The sequence below is a fragment of the Dipodomys merriami genome, unplaced genomic scaffold, assembly GCF_024711535.1.
Source record: "Dipodomys merriami isolate MVZ:Mamm:240054 unplaced genomic scaffold, mDipMer1.0.p SCAF_19, whole genome shotgun sequence".
NCBI lineage: Eukaryota > Metazoa > Chordata > Mammalia > Rodentia > Heteromyidae > Dipodomys > Dipodomys merriami.
The window spans coordinates 19,476,207-19,490,527 of NW_027203270.1; the positions used below are offsets into that span (position 1 = coordinate 19,476,207).

The window sequence follows — 14,321 nt, forward strand, 5'->3', positions numbered from 1 at the left end:
CAGCAGAGAGTGAGGCCTGGGATGCAGGAGGCAAAGGATGCAGGAGGCGGGAGAAGAAGGACCTTGGACTACAACTCCCGGTAATCCTTCCTCCGGTTCGCGTGCGCCTCCTGGAGGAAGCTGAAAGATGCTGAAGGGCGAAGATGCGGAAACCCCAGACTACATCTCCCAATGATCTTCGCTTCGACTCACGCGCGCCCTCTGGAGGTTGCTGATGGATAGGCGCTGAGGGATCCCCGGACCTTTCCACCGGCACCGGTGAGCACCAGCTAGGCAACAGCGGGGCTGCGGGCTGCGGGTTGCAGGTTGCAGCAGCACCTGGAGAATCGAGTGGGAGCCGAGCCGGACAGGTGAGGTGGAGCCGTACGCCCGCACTCTCTTCTGCGCCTCAGATGCCTGATCATTCCCGGGCGGGCAAAGGAGTCCCTGAGTCCCAGCGCGGGGACGCAGGACTCCTCTGTGGAAAGACGCTCTGCGGAGATCGTTGCGGTGACCCCAGTTCCTCTCCTGTCCCCAGCCAGACAGGGGCGTTCTGCCCCTTCTTGTCCAGCCTGGGAGTGGAGGATCAGCGTTGCAGGTGGCAGAAGCAGGTGGCCGCCCCTGTCCCCTCAGGGCCCAGGGAGGAGGGTTGGCGCAGCAACCTGGGACAGAGGACCAGATGACCCCTACGACTGTGGCTCTGGGGATGCACCTGCAGTCCTCGCTGTGGTGGGACAGGTGCGTGGGTGCGTCCAGCTGGAAACCCTGGGGCTCAGGGAGTCCACTGCACCGGGGCTGGTACTGCCCGAGGGCGCGGAGGGGGGCCGGGGAAAGGTGCTATGTGATGTGAGGAACTGATGAGCCCTCGGCCGTCCTCACAATCACGCAGCTCCGGCCCCCTTGTAGCCCCGAGGACCAGGACAGAGCGCAGGCTGCGCGTCTCGGGGCTAGCTGGCGGTGCCATTGAGCAGGGCGCCTGCTGAGCCGCCCCCTCTCCCCGCGACCCCGGCGTCGAGGGCAGGGAGCTTGGACAGGTCCTGGTGCTGCGGAGCCAGCCGCGAGCGCAACAGTAACAATTTCCTTGTCCAGAAGCCTCAGAGACAAAAATTACTTTTATGTGCTTTTTTTTCCTTTTTATTAAGCAAGTTTGACTGGATATGTCTTATTTGTATTTTACGGAAGCTCCATTTGCCAGCACGCAAAGTTTATATAATAAGCAGCATACGTTTGAAAGAGAAAATATTCCCTTAGAGAGCTCTTCCTTGCCCTCTGTCGGATGCAGTACGTGGGACTGACTGGCTGACACGCTTATCCCTCAGTAACTGCAGTAGCTGCAGGGGAGAGATAAAGTGTTTTTGAGCAGAGCCACACACAGCTCAACCCCTCAGAACGATTTTTGGTGTCACAAGATTTGGTTATCCAGTTTTCAAACACGGTGTTATTGCCATGATTAAGATGGGAAGCAGAATGGGGTGGGGCCCAAGCTTGTCAATCCTAATACCTCAGTCTAGAAAATACTCACTTGGCATGATTAACTCTCAAAACAAGCAAGTTTAAACGGAAGCTGAGCCTCCATCTAAACTCTGTGAATGTTCATTTTTAGGTGATTTGTTTAGCTGTTCCAGGTAAATAATTTGTCTATTAAAAACTCTGTATCTCTTCTTAAGATTTGTGCTTCTTATTTCTTGCCTTCCATCAGCCATACTACAGTATTGACTTTTAAAATCCAATAGGATGTCTTCCTCTTAGGTTTGGTTTTCCGGGAATGTTACGTCTATATATTCGGAAAGGCTCTTTACCATGTTAGGTGAGTTCCTATTTATTTCTAATTACTAAGATTTTAACAGTCAGGGGTGGGTGCCAATTATTTTTTTCCAGCTGCTTTTGTACAACATACATTGATATGATCATGTTGGCTTCCTTAAGATTGCTAATATAAGTGACAACATTGCTGAATTTTCTTTCTAAAATCCTGGCACATTTAAAAATGCATTTGGGGTTCTTTGATTGATTTTATTTAGGGTTTGGTACCTTGATTTAAGAGTGACATTTGTATATAGTTTTAATAAATGAAATCAGTATATAGTTTTCCTCTTTAACCGTGTGGTCATAATTAACATTATGCTGTTGTAACTAAGTTGGGAATATTCCCATCATTTTCTGTGCTCTGGAGTAGAATTTTCTGTTCCTTGAAGTTTGGCAGAATTTCACTGCCGACTGCCTGGACTGCTGTTGGTGTTTTTAGGAAGTTGATATCAGTATTTTAACTACTTTCATATTTTTCCCTAACCATTAATATTTCTAGGATCATTATCAGTATTTCTCAGTTTATTATTTTCCTAGCTAAATCTATAACGTTACTGATACTTAAATATATGTTAGCATAATGTTATATTTAGTATCCTACTGTAAGACAGTAAATTTATGTACTTGTGAGATGCTATTTTGTTAATACTAATGTTTAAATGAGGCATTTTCTCTATTTTATTGTCAGATTTGTTGGATGATTGCTTTTTTAATTAATAATTTTTTTTGCCAGTCCTGGGGCTTGAACTCCTGGGGTCTGGTAACTGTCACTAAGCTTTTTTTGCTCAAGGCTAGTATTCTACCACTTGAGCCACAGTGCCACTTCTGGCCTTTTCTGTTTATGTTGTACTGAGGAATTGAAGCCAGGGCTTCATGCATGCAAGGCAAGCACTTTACCACTAAGCCACATACCCAGTCTTTTAATTAATACTTCTAAAGAATGCATTTTTGATTTATTGGCCAATCCTATCTATTATTATTTTTACTGTTGTTATTGTTATTATTATTATTATTATTGGTCGTGGGGCCTGAACTCTGGGCCTGGATGCTGTCCCTCAACTCTTCAGCTCAAGGCCAGTGCTCTACCACTAGAGCCATAGCAGAACTTCTGCCTCTCTCCTGGCTCTCTCTCCCCTTTGTCCCCCACCACAACTCAGGGCCTTGTGTTCTTGCCTGGCTTTTTCCACTTAAGGCGAAAACTACCACTCCACTCTGGCTTTTTGGTGATTAATTGGAGATAAGAGACTCACAGACTTTTCTGCCTGTGCTGGCTTCAAATCTCAGTGCTTAGATCTTAGCCTCCTGAGTAGCTGGGATTACAGACATGAACCACCAGTGCCCAGCCATTTCCTGACATAGAAACATGCCAAAGTATGTACAGTCCATGCTAAACAGAATAGAAGGGCCAATCAATGGCAGGGTGTAGAGGAACCGCTCCACAAAGATGATTTTACTCTTAATTGATCTCTAGTCACTTCAAATGGGCATCATAGAAGTGGCGCTGTGGCTCAAGTGGTAGAGCACTAGCCTTGAGCTGAAGAGCTCAGGGACGGCGCTCAGGCCCAGTTCAAGCCCCATGACAGACAATAAAAGGTGGGGGGCATCACATCATGCAGTGAACAATATGTAGCTCCAATTTGCCTATCCTACAGAACCATTCTGACTGACCCTCTCCCCCTCCACCCTCTTTCCCCCTTCACTCCCCCACCCCCAACTCTGGCCACAGCTGTGCTCATGAGACATATCACTTACTTCCCTTCTGTGGTTATATTGGGCAGTTTTTGTTGCTTATGTCATGTCTGTCTGAGTTTGATGTCCTACCAGATTGGAAATTCTGTGAGGATTAAGCAGAATGTCATACTTAGTTCTATACTTGAAGCCTTCTAGGAGGATGGCATGCTTAGATTTGGTGCCTGTTAATGCTCATTGAAAGAACAGCTAGAAAAAGACATAGGAAGCAATCCCTTCTTCATTCTGCCCACTGCTTAATATGAAGCTGATCTTTGTTCTGTACTGGAATGGTAAGGTAAAGCACCAACCTGGCATTAACTATTCACATTGTCTGTGTTCTACCTGTAGCAGATGGCATAATTACATGTTTTCATTGGAAAGAGTTTCTGAGGTCATAGAACCTAAGTATGGGTTCGGATTGTCAAATCATCTTTTTTTTTTTGGGGGTCCGGTCGTGGGGCCTGAACTCTGGGCCTGGGTGCTGTCCCTCAGCTCTTCAGCTCAAGGCTAGTGCTCTACACTTGAGCCACAGCGCCACTTCCGGCTTTTTTTCTTTTTGCTTATGTGGTGCTGGGGAATCGAACCCAGGGCCTCAGACATGCAAGGCAAGCGCTCTACCACTGAGCCACCTTCCCAGCCCCCAAATCATCTTTTTTTTTTTTTTTACAAAAATTAGTGTATATTGATTATACAGAGTAATAATTTTCATGCAGAAACATTTCAAGTATGTAACTTACTTGATCATATTCCCCCCATTACCCTCTATACCTCTTTTCTTCTCAATACCCTCTTTTTTTTTAAATTTTATTTTATTTGTGAACATACTGTACAAAGGGGTTACAATTACATGGGCAGGATAATGCGTACATTTCTTTCCAAGCATTGCAGCCTCCTCCTTTTGTTTACCCTTCACGTCCCTTCCCAGCCTCCCCCCTCCCCCCCAAATACCCTCTTTCTTCTATCAACCTACTCTCTAACATGCTGACTTTAATTCCTTCAAGTATATACCTAGAAATGGCTGTGTCATATGGTAATCTTATTTTAAATTTTTTTGAGGAACCTCTATATTGATTCCTAAAGTGCTTATACTAATTTATATTCTCACTATTAGTATGTAAGGGTCCTTTCCGCCCAGATCCTTGCCAACATTTATTATTTTTGTTTTTCCAATGATAGCCATTCTGACTGCAGAGAGTGGAATTTCATTGTAGTTTTTAAATTTTTAAAAAATTAAAAAAAAACAAATGATATACAGAGAGGTTACAGTTACTTAAGTCAGGTAATGTGTACATTTCATTTTGGACAATGTCACCCTTTCCCTTGCTCTCTACCAGTTTTTCCCTCTCAATGTAGTTTTGATTTCCATTTTCCTACATACTTATTGGCCATTTATACTTCCTCTCTTGAAAAGTATCTTCAGGTCATTTGCCATTTAATTAATTAATTAATTGTTGGTTGTAGGGCTTGAACTCATGGCCTAGGTGCAATCTTTGAGCCTTTTCTCTCAAGGCTAGCAATCTACCACTTTGAGCCACAGCTCCACTTCTGCTTTTCTGGTGGTTAATTGTAAATGAGAGTCTCATGTACTTTTCTACCTGGGCTGGCTTCAAACTGCTCTTGAGATCTGTCTGTCTGTCTGTCTGTCTGTCTGTCTATCTTTCTCTCTCCAACTCCCCCCCCCCCCCCCCCCCCCCGTGCTTGAACTCAGCCTGGGCACTCTCCCTGAGCTCCTTTTAGTCCAGGCTAGGCCACTTACTGGACATGAGTCTCATAGACTTTTCTGTCTGGGCTGGCTTTGAACTGTGATCCTCAGATCTCAGCCTCCTGATAGTAACTAAGATTACAGATGTGAGCCACCGGCACCTGGCTTTTTAAATTTCTTTGGCTGTATACCTTGAAGTAAAGTCATAGGGTCATCTGGTATTGCTTCTGTTTAATCATTTGAGGAACTGCCAGACTGTTTCCCAAAGAGGCTGTATCATTTTATATCCCCACTAGCAGCAAATGAAGGCTCTGATTTTTTCATTTTTGTCAACATTTGTTATTATTTGATTTTTCTAGCCATTCTAGTGAGTGTGTTAGTGTGTGTATGTGCATATGTATGTGTGTTTGAGATGGATGTCTTGCTATGTCGCTCAGACTAGCTTCAAACACGTGATCCTCTTGCCTTAGACTCCAGAGTAGTGAGGATTATATATACATATCACTATATCTGACTTCATTGTGGCTTGATTTATATTTCCCCAATGACAATGTACTCAGCATCTTTTTATGTCTTTATTGGCCATTTGTATATTCTTGTATACAGAAAATTATATTTATATTCTTTATCTATTTTAGTTTTTTGTCATGGAGTTATAGATGTTCTTTATATATTATGGATGTTAGCGATCTTAAACCTTATTAGATACACATTTTTTCCCCCTGATGGTCCTGGAGATTGAATTCAGGATCGTGAGTATGCTAGGCAGGCACTCTATCACTTTTTGTATTTTGTTGTTGTTGTTGGTGGTCATGGGGCTTGAACTCTGGGCCTGGGCGCTGTCCCTGCGCTCTTCAACTCAAGGCGAGAGCTCTAGCCCTTGAGCCACAGCGCCACTTCCGGTCTTCTGGTGGTTTATTGGAGATAAGAGTTTCACAGACTTTCCTGCCTGGACAGGCTTTGAACGTTGATCCTCAGATCTCAGCCTCCTGTGTAGCTAGTATTACAGGCATGAGCTACCGGCGCCTGGCTTGTATTGGTTATTTTTGAGATAGGGTCTCATTTTATTCCTGGCCCATCCTGGACTGCCACCCTCCTATTTGAACTTTCTAGCATTGCTGGGGATGAGAGGCACATGCCACTGCACACAGTCATTGATGGAGATGAAATCTCATAAGCTTGTTTTTGTCAAGGCTGGCCTTGAACCACTTATGCTTTGGTGTATTTTTCAGATAGAGTCTTGTATTTTGCCAGGAATGGCCTGCTACTAAAACCCTCCTAGCTACACCTCCTGTATAGCTGGGATTTTAGTCATGCATGACTAATAATATAATATAATCTATAATATAATCTATATAATATTAATACTTAGATCTTCATTCAAAGCTTTAAGGTAGAGTTTCAGCATGATAGTAAGTTGTGTGCTTGTGTTTTTCCCATCACCCAAGATTCATGGGAGTCAGGACAATATCTTTTCCATTTTTGTATTCACAGTGGTTTAGCACTGTTTCTGCAACTGAATAAAGATTTTGAATTGTGTTAAATAGGCTTTTAAGTTAGTCATCAAATAATTAAAGCATCTGTTTTGTCTTTTACTTCCATCTTTCTTTCTTTCTCTCTCTCTCTCTGTGTATGGTTTCCTTTTCTTTCTCTGCCTCTTTTATTCTTTCTTATTTCTCTTCTCCTCCTTTCCTCCCTCCTTCCCTTCTTTCCTTCCTCCCTCTCACTTTTCATTCTTCTTTTTCTTCCAGTGCTGACGAATCAAATACAGCTCTGCACATACTAAGCACATGCTCTGCACTGAGCCACACCCCAGTCTAATTTGATTATTTTTGTAATGTTCTGAGTAGGGGATAGTAAACTTGCATAGAAATGTTCACAGGCTGTGTGCACATTATTAAATGTTTCAGAACTAGTTTCTCTTGTTGAACAGAAAGCATTTTATTGGCTTCAGCACCTTGAAAAAAGTTATTACAGGATCTCAGGCTGGTCTTAGCAGGTAGTGGTAAAATGGCGTGATGAATTTAGTTTGAATGCTTATTGAAGGGGACTTTCAAAGCTTTTAGTGGATGGTATGAAAGTCTTCAATCTTTATCTAGAAGACTTATACTTTTTCTTTTTTAAAATTATAATTTTATTGTTATTAAAGTGTTGTACAGAGGGATTTCCATTTGGTAAGTCAGGTCATGAGTACATTTCTTTTTTGGATAATGTCACCTCTTTTTCTGCTTTCCCCCAGTTTCCTACCCCCTGTCCCTGCCCACAAGGTTTTTCTTTTTCGACTGACTCTCTTACTGTATTTCTTTGGGACTTTGTGTGCATATGTGTGTATGTGCTGCTACTGGGGATTGAACTCAGGACCTGGATGCTGTCCCTTAACTTTTTGCACTCTATCACTTGATCCATGGCTCCACATCCAGCTTTTTGCTGGTCAATTGGAGATATGAGCCTCATAGACGTTCCTGCCCTGCTAGTTTCGAACCTTTGTCCTCAGATCTCAGTCTCCTGAGTAACTAGGATTATAAGTATGAGCTATCAGTGCCTGGCTGGATGTTTTGAGTCAGTCATGGGGCCTCAACTCTGGGCCTGGGCACTGTCCCTCAGCTCTTCAGCTCCAGTCTAGCACTCTACCATTTGAGCATAGCTCCACTCCTGGCCTTTTCTGCTTATGTGGTGCTAAGGAATTGAACCCAGGGCCTCATGCATGCAAGGCAAGCGCTCCACCACTGAGCCACCTTCCCAGCCCCACTTTGAGGCTTTTAAGACAATCAGATTCCCAATCTCTTTATTACATTTTCATCTGGAAGAGTGTGACAGTAACCTATGCCATTCCAATCAAAATATCATGATTTTAAACATCACAACATGTCATGTATCAGACATTACATGGTATTCCATTTGCAAATACAATTTTATGTTTTTATATGTGTTGAAATATATTTTAAAAAGATGAAATGAAAAAATGTACAAAACTCTTTGCTCTTTACTAAATAAATGAAAGATGTGTTATAAGCACTGAACTTTAGTCATCTTAAGGAGACAAGGGAAGCCTCACATCAGAATCTGGAGGTTGTTTTTACTTGATGGAATTGTACTTTGGCACTTTAGTAAGAGTCTCAAATGAAAGGGTAGGTCCAGGCTGAATCTAGCGTTGAAACTATAATGATAATGGCACTGTAAAGTTGTTGTTTTTTTTTTAAAGTTTACTCTGAGTGGGTTTATTCAGAGAAACTAGGAAGAGTGGGTTTATAACTTGCATTTGGGTGAAGGAAGAGAGGCTGAAAGATTAAAATATTAAGCACTAAATGTATGTATGTATGTATATATGTGTGTGTGTGTGTATGTGTGTGTGTACAAGTTATCCATCACCACTAGTTTAAACATGAGGTTTAAAAAATATTTTGTTTTCTATTAAGTTTTTTCCCCAGTAGTAAATTCTTGATTGGGTGCTGGTAACTTACACCTATAACCTTAGCTACTCAGGAGATTGAAGTCTGAGGATCAAGGTTTGAAGCTAGCCTGGGCAGAAAAATCTGAGACACTTTTATCTCCAATTAACTACCAAAAGCTGGAAGTAAAGGTGTGGCTCAAATGGTAGAGCAACTGCCATGGGTAAAATTGATAAGTAAGAGTGTGAGGCCCTGAGTTTAAGACTCAGTGGTGGCACACACACCTACCCACACCCACACTCACCCCCCCACACACATATCAAAAAGTTTTAAAAGATGATCTTTTGTGCATGTTGTTTATAAAGACTTATAATTCATACACATTGTAAAAAAATAAAAAAGTGAGGTTGAACATATACATTGAAGAGCTGTTTTATTTTTTAAAATTGTTGTTACCTATTCGTATTTTTATTTCTGATTATGGTGTGCTGTTTTGCCCTTGGGTTGGTTCTTACTCTTTTTTTTTTGCCACTCCTAGGACTTGAACTCAGGGCCTGGGTACTGTCCCTGAGCCTCTTTGTGCTCAAGGCTAGTTGCTCTACCACTTGAGCTACAGAGTCACTTCTGCCTTTTCTGAGTAGTTATTGGAGATAAGAGTCTCATAGACTTTCCTGCACAGGCTAACTTCAAACCATGATCCTCAGATCTCAGCCTCCTAACTACCTAGGATGTGAGCCATCAGTGCCTGGCCTTACTCTCTATATAGAGAGAGTATATATAGAACACTTATATAGAGCACTTAACTTTGAGTCTGGAATGAGTAGACAGTATTTTTCCCCAGTTCATTCAATTATGTTTATTTAACTGTGTTTGTACTGTGTCATAGCTTTTGAGGTTTTATATTACAAATAGAGATTTTCCACTCTAAAGATTATCCTGCATGTCTATTAATTGTATCCTTCCTTCCTTCCTTCCTTTCTTTCTTCCTTCCTTCCTGCCTTCCTTTTCTTTCCCTCCTTCTTTCCTCCCTCCCTCCCTCCCCTCTCTTTATCTCTCTCCCTTTCTTTCCCTCCTTCGCTCCCTTCTTCCTTCCTTCCTTCCTTTCTTCCTTCCTTCCTTCCTTCTTTCCTTCCTTCCTCTCTTCTTTCCTTCTTTCCTCTCTCTTCTTTCTCTCTCTTTCTGTCTTTCTGTCTGTCTTTCTGTCTTTCTTTTGTGTGTGCCAGTAATGGGGCTTAAACCTGGCCACTCTACTTGAGCTTTTCCCACTTACGGCTAACACTCTACCATGTAAGCCACAGCTCTGTTTCCATCTTTTTGGTAGTTAACTGGAGAATCTCACTCACTTTCCTGCCCAGGCTGGCTTCAAACCTTGATCCTCAGCTCTCAGCCTTCTGAGTAGCTAGAATTACAGCCATGAGCCACTTTGTACCTTTGTACTATGGCCATCATATACAATCCTCCAATGTGAAAGTCCTCACTCAATAGTAAATTGAGATGATTGGTTTCCTGCACATGCCATTGGCAGGGCCTCTCCCATGTAGCATGCTGTTGGTAGTTCCTCATGTTTGAGTGGTATTTGATAGTGGGTTTTGCTAATGTCTTGTTTTATCTCTAACCAAAACATTATTATTATCTTTGGAGCTCTTCCAAATAACATTCTACTACTGTGTGTTCTGTACCTGATTTTTGTCTCTGAGGAATGCAACTTTGAGTGGTGCCTCTATACTATGGTCTTTTCCTTTCAGTAATGAAATGCATCAATTTGTAGGGAAAGACAATATTTTCCCCTGAGGAAAACCATGATTGCTTTGGAGATTCAATAGTTACATGTTGCTTAACTACAAGAATACATTCTCAGAAAGAAAGGGGTGTGTGTGTGTGTGTGTGTGTGTGTGTGTGTGTGTGTGTGTGTGTGTGTGTGTGTGTGTGTGTGTGTGTGTGTGTGTGTGTGTGTGTGTGTGTGTGTGTGTGTGTGTGTGTGTGTGTGTGTGTGTGTACACAATTTCAGATCCCAGCCTCCTGAGTAACTAGGATTACAGGTTTGAGCCACCAATGTCATTCGTGCTGGCTAGTTTTGAGATAGTGTTTCACTTCTAGCTCAGGCACATGCCTAGGCTGAGACTTGTCTGTTTTAGGTTTCTCATCATGTCGAGAATATCAGATGTGCACCACCTAGACATGGTGTACTTGAGCTGGACATGCTCTTGTTAAGAAGGTATTTCTGGAAAGTCAGCAAAGCTAATTAACCTCACTCAGCCTTGTGTCCTAAGAGAGCAGAATCTAAGCAAGCCACAAAACATAATGAAAATATAAGTTTCTTGAAATTTAAGTGAAAATAAGATACACTGCAAGGAAGCAACCAGCTTGAGATCAATACCCCAAAGCCATGATACTTTGTTTGACTGGGGTTTTATTTGGGTCAGGGTTAGCTGTAGACAGTTCTTTGTTTGGCATAAACTTTGATTGGCAGGCAGAATTTATGTAACATATGTGTATTTGTACATGCTAGGGTTGCCAGGTCAGCCATGTACATGTTCATAATAGAGAACAAATAGTCTCAAAACTAGGTCCTGTATACCATAGGACCAAGAAATAATTGTAGGATCATTGTCTGTGTCCTTTATGTGTGTGCAGTAGGTGGGCTCTGCTTGCTGGATGAACCTTCTAGTTATCTGGACTTGATGCCAACTCATCTGGCCCTAGGAATTTTATCAGTCCCTTTTGATTGGGCTTACTTGATGAACCATTTGGTGACTTTTTTGACCCTTGTGGTCAGATCTGGTCTCACCAGTTATCCTACTACCCATGAATAGCTTCACCCAAGACCTTATGTGTCTGTCTGCCTCAATTGGGTCTTTTGATCTTTTCTGCCCAATCTAGCCTGGAACCTTGATTCTCCCAAATCTCAGCTTTCCTAGGCTAAGATACCTAAGTACCTAGGATTATAAGTATGAGCCACTGGTGCCCGGCTGCTAATTTTGTTGTACAAACATCATAGTGGACTTACATAATGATGTAACTACGTGTCAGTACATGTCATCATTATTACTGGTGGATGAGGTATTACAAATGTTGCTCAGTTCTTAGGATGTGATGTCTAAGATTAAGGTACTTCCTAATCTTTTGCATAGCAAAATACCTGGAAGAGTAGCAAGGGGAAATTTTTTTGGCAGAGTGAAAGTATATCTTGAGGTATGAAGCAAAATAAGGACTGATTGCATTGAAATTGTCAGGGCTAGGAGTTTGACTATCTAAAAGGCTAGGGTTAGTAGGTCATGGTACTGAAGAACTCCCCTTCTGATCCTTCTCCAAATGGTTTGACCACTACAAAGTGGTTGCCCTGGTGTGTTCCTGTGATTTTAAGAAGATGAAAACAAGTACCTATACATTTGAACCTCTTTGTCCTTTCTTATCTAGCTTCACCAGTAAAAGGTCATAAAGGTCATTATATTCGAGGTACTTACAAAACATTGATATGGGAAGTGGGCTTCATAGGAATATATAACTGTTGTCATAATTGTTGGTCCCGGATGTAAGCCCTCTGGGGCTCACATGGGTGTCAGCCATCTGGAGTTTTAGGGAATGGAATCTTGTGCCACAGGATATTTCTTTGTTTCTGCTCATATCTATCTGTCTCCTGGTGCTAACATAATGTTATAAGACCACTGTCATATGAAGTCAGTCATTGACAAAAATGTTATGCAACACATTACTGTACTTTCGAAAATGACAGAAGTGTGATGTGGTTTTCTGTTGTTGCTGTTTGAACATTTTCAAAAAAGCTAAAGGATACTCTGACCTTCAGAGGAAGTAGTTCAATAGTTTAATAAATTTCAGATTTTCATTGGACTATAACAGAACACAATGGGTTGAAGCCAACCCAAGCAAGAAAGTCTATGAAACTCTTATCTTCAATTAACTACCAAAAAAAAAAAAAGCTGAAATGGAGGTATGAGTGAAGAGATAGACCATTAGCCTTGAGCTAGAGCTTAGAGGCAGTGTCTAGGCCCTGAGTTCAAGCCCCAGGACCAGCAGAAAAGAAAAGAAAAGAGACAGATTTATTACTTGTAACAGATAAGGAGAAAATAAATAAGAGTTGTTTCCAAAGCAATGATCTTCAAAGCATGGAGATCTTATTTGGGAGCCTATACATAACTCATATAAGAAAGCACTTTAGGGGTAGACATATTTCTGAGCATACTCAGTTTAAGGTCATAGTTAAGGAAAGAAAGATGGCAGACACATTTTGGGGCATGCTTAGCTTAATATCATGGTGTATATGTTGGAGACATTAAATAGCAGATATAGAAAGGACACTTGGAATGTATGTTAACAGGAGTTTACCCCTAAAGTTACCTGCCTCAGTGGCTGAACAATAACTTTAGCATATAACATGGCACACAGGGTATGTATTTCTCCAACACACATCTGAGTTCTGTTCAATGATGAACCCCTACTGGGAGCATGGTAGTGGTAGAATGTCTGCCTAACAAGTATGAGGCTCAGAGTTGAAACCCTAGTACCATCCAAAAGAAAATTGTGTTTTTGTTTACATTCTTTAAAGGGCATTTGTTTGTGAAACATGAAAACAGGACTGAATACTTTATAGGCAAGTTTACATAATAAATAGACAATAGTAACACCTTTTAATTTTGATGAAATAGGATTTGAACCAGGAGTCTTGTGTTTGCTAGGCAGTGAGTCCCTACCACTTAAGCCATGCCCAGCCCATATTTTTAAAGCACAGTCAGGTATGATAATTAGATGGTTTAACAGATATGAGTAGATGAATTATATTTGTGGAGAAATAGCTCAAAAAGAAAATAAGAGCCGGGTGCTGGTGGCTCATGCCTGTAATTCTAGCTAGTTAGGAGGCTGAGATCTAAGAATCATGATTTGAAGCCAGTTGGGGCAGGAAAGCCCAAGAGACATTTAATTCCAATTAACCACCAGAAAACTGGACGTGGCACTGTGGCTCAAAGTGGTAGAGCACTAGCCTTTAGTGAAAAAGCTCAGGGACAGTGCCCAGGCCCTGAGTTCAAGCCATACAGCCAACAAACAATAACAACAACAACAACAAAAGAAATGAAAAGAAAAGAAGAGGTGGGCACTCGTAACTCATACTTATAATCCTAGTTACTAAGGAGGCTGAGATCTGAGGATCACATTTCAAAGCCAGTCTGAGCAAGTAAGTCTGTGAGACTCATTTCCAACAAAGCACTGAAAAGTCAGAGTGGAGCTGTGGCTCAAATGGTAGAACACTCACCTTGAGCAAAAAAGCTCAGGGACAGTGCCCAGACCTGAGTTCAGCCCCAGGATTGGTACACAGACAAAAAAAAAAAAAAAAAAAAAGAACAGCTTTATAATTATAGTCATCTGAAATACAACCTAAGCCTTTGGATGAGATTCAACAAAGACAATGGGTCAGTACGTAAGACCCCAAACATTCTAATCCTTTCCCCAGAACTGAGCTTCCTAGCTACCTTATGTAGCCTCTCCCCTGCTCCCACTGGAGATATGAGTTTCTAAGTCTTTGGCTTCCAGGATTTTTTGGGCTGTGATTTCTAGGATTTTAGATGTGAGGGATTTTGATCTCTCAAGACTTCAACAGGAGGGGCTGGGAAGGTGGCTCAGTGGTAGAGTGCTTGCCTTGCATGCATGAGGCCCTGGGTTCGATTCCTCAGCACCACATAAGCAAAAAGAAAAAAGCTGGA

The 14,321-nt window shown here is 41.9% G+C and overlaps 1 protein-coding gene across 4 annotated transcripts in view; it reads left to right on the plus strand.

Moving 5' to 3' along the window:
• Window positions 1-269: 269 nt before the first annotated feature.
• Window positions 270-14,321, plus strand: part of Specc1 (sperm antigen with calponin homology and coiled-coil domains 1) — a 252,278-nt gene continuing 238,226 nt past the window's right edge. For 2 of the 4 annotated variants that reach the window (XM_070027616.1, XM_070027622.1), the window contains exon 1: window positions 1,520-1,604. The gene's annotated coding sequence lies outside the window, so the exon portion shown is untranslated. Of the gene's footprint in view, window positions 351-1,519; window positions 1,605-14,321 lie in introns of those variants that run through there. The other 2 variants (XM_070027618.1, XM_070027617.1) reach the window with 2 other exon arrangements.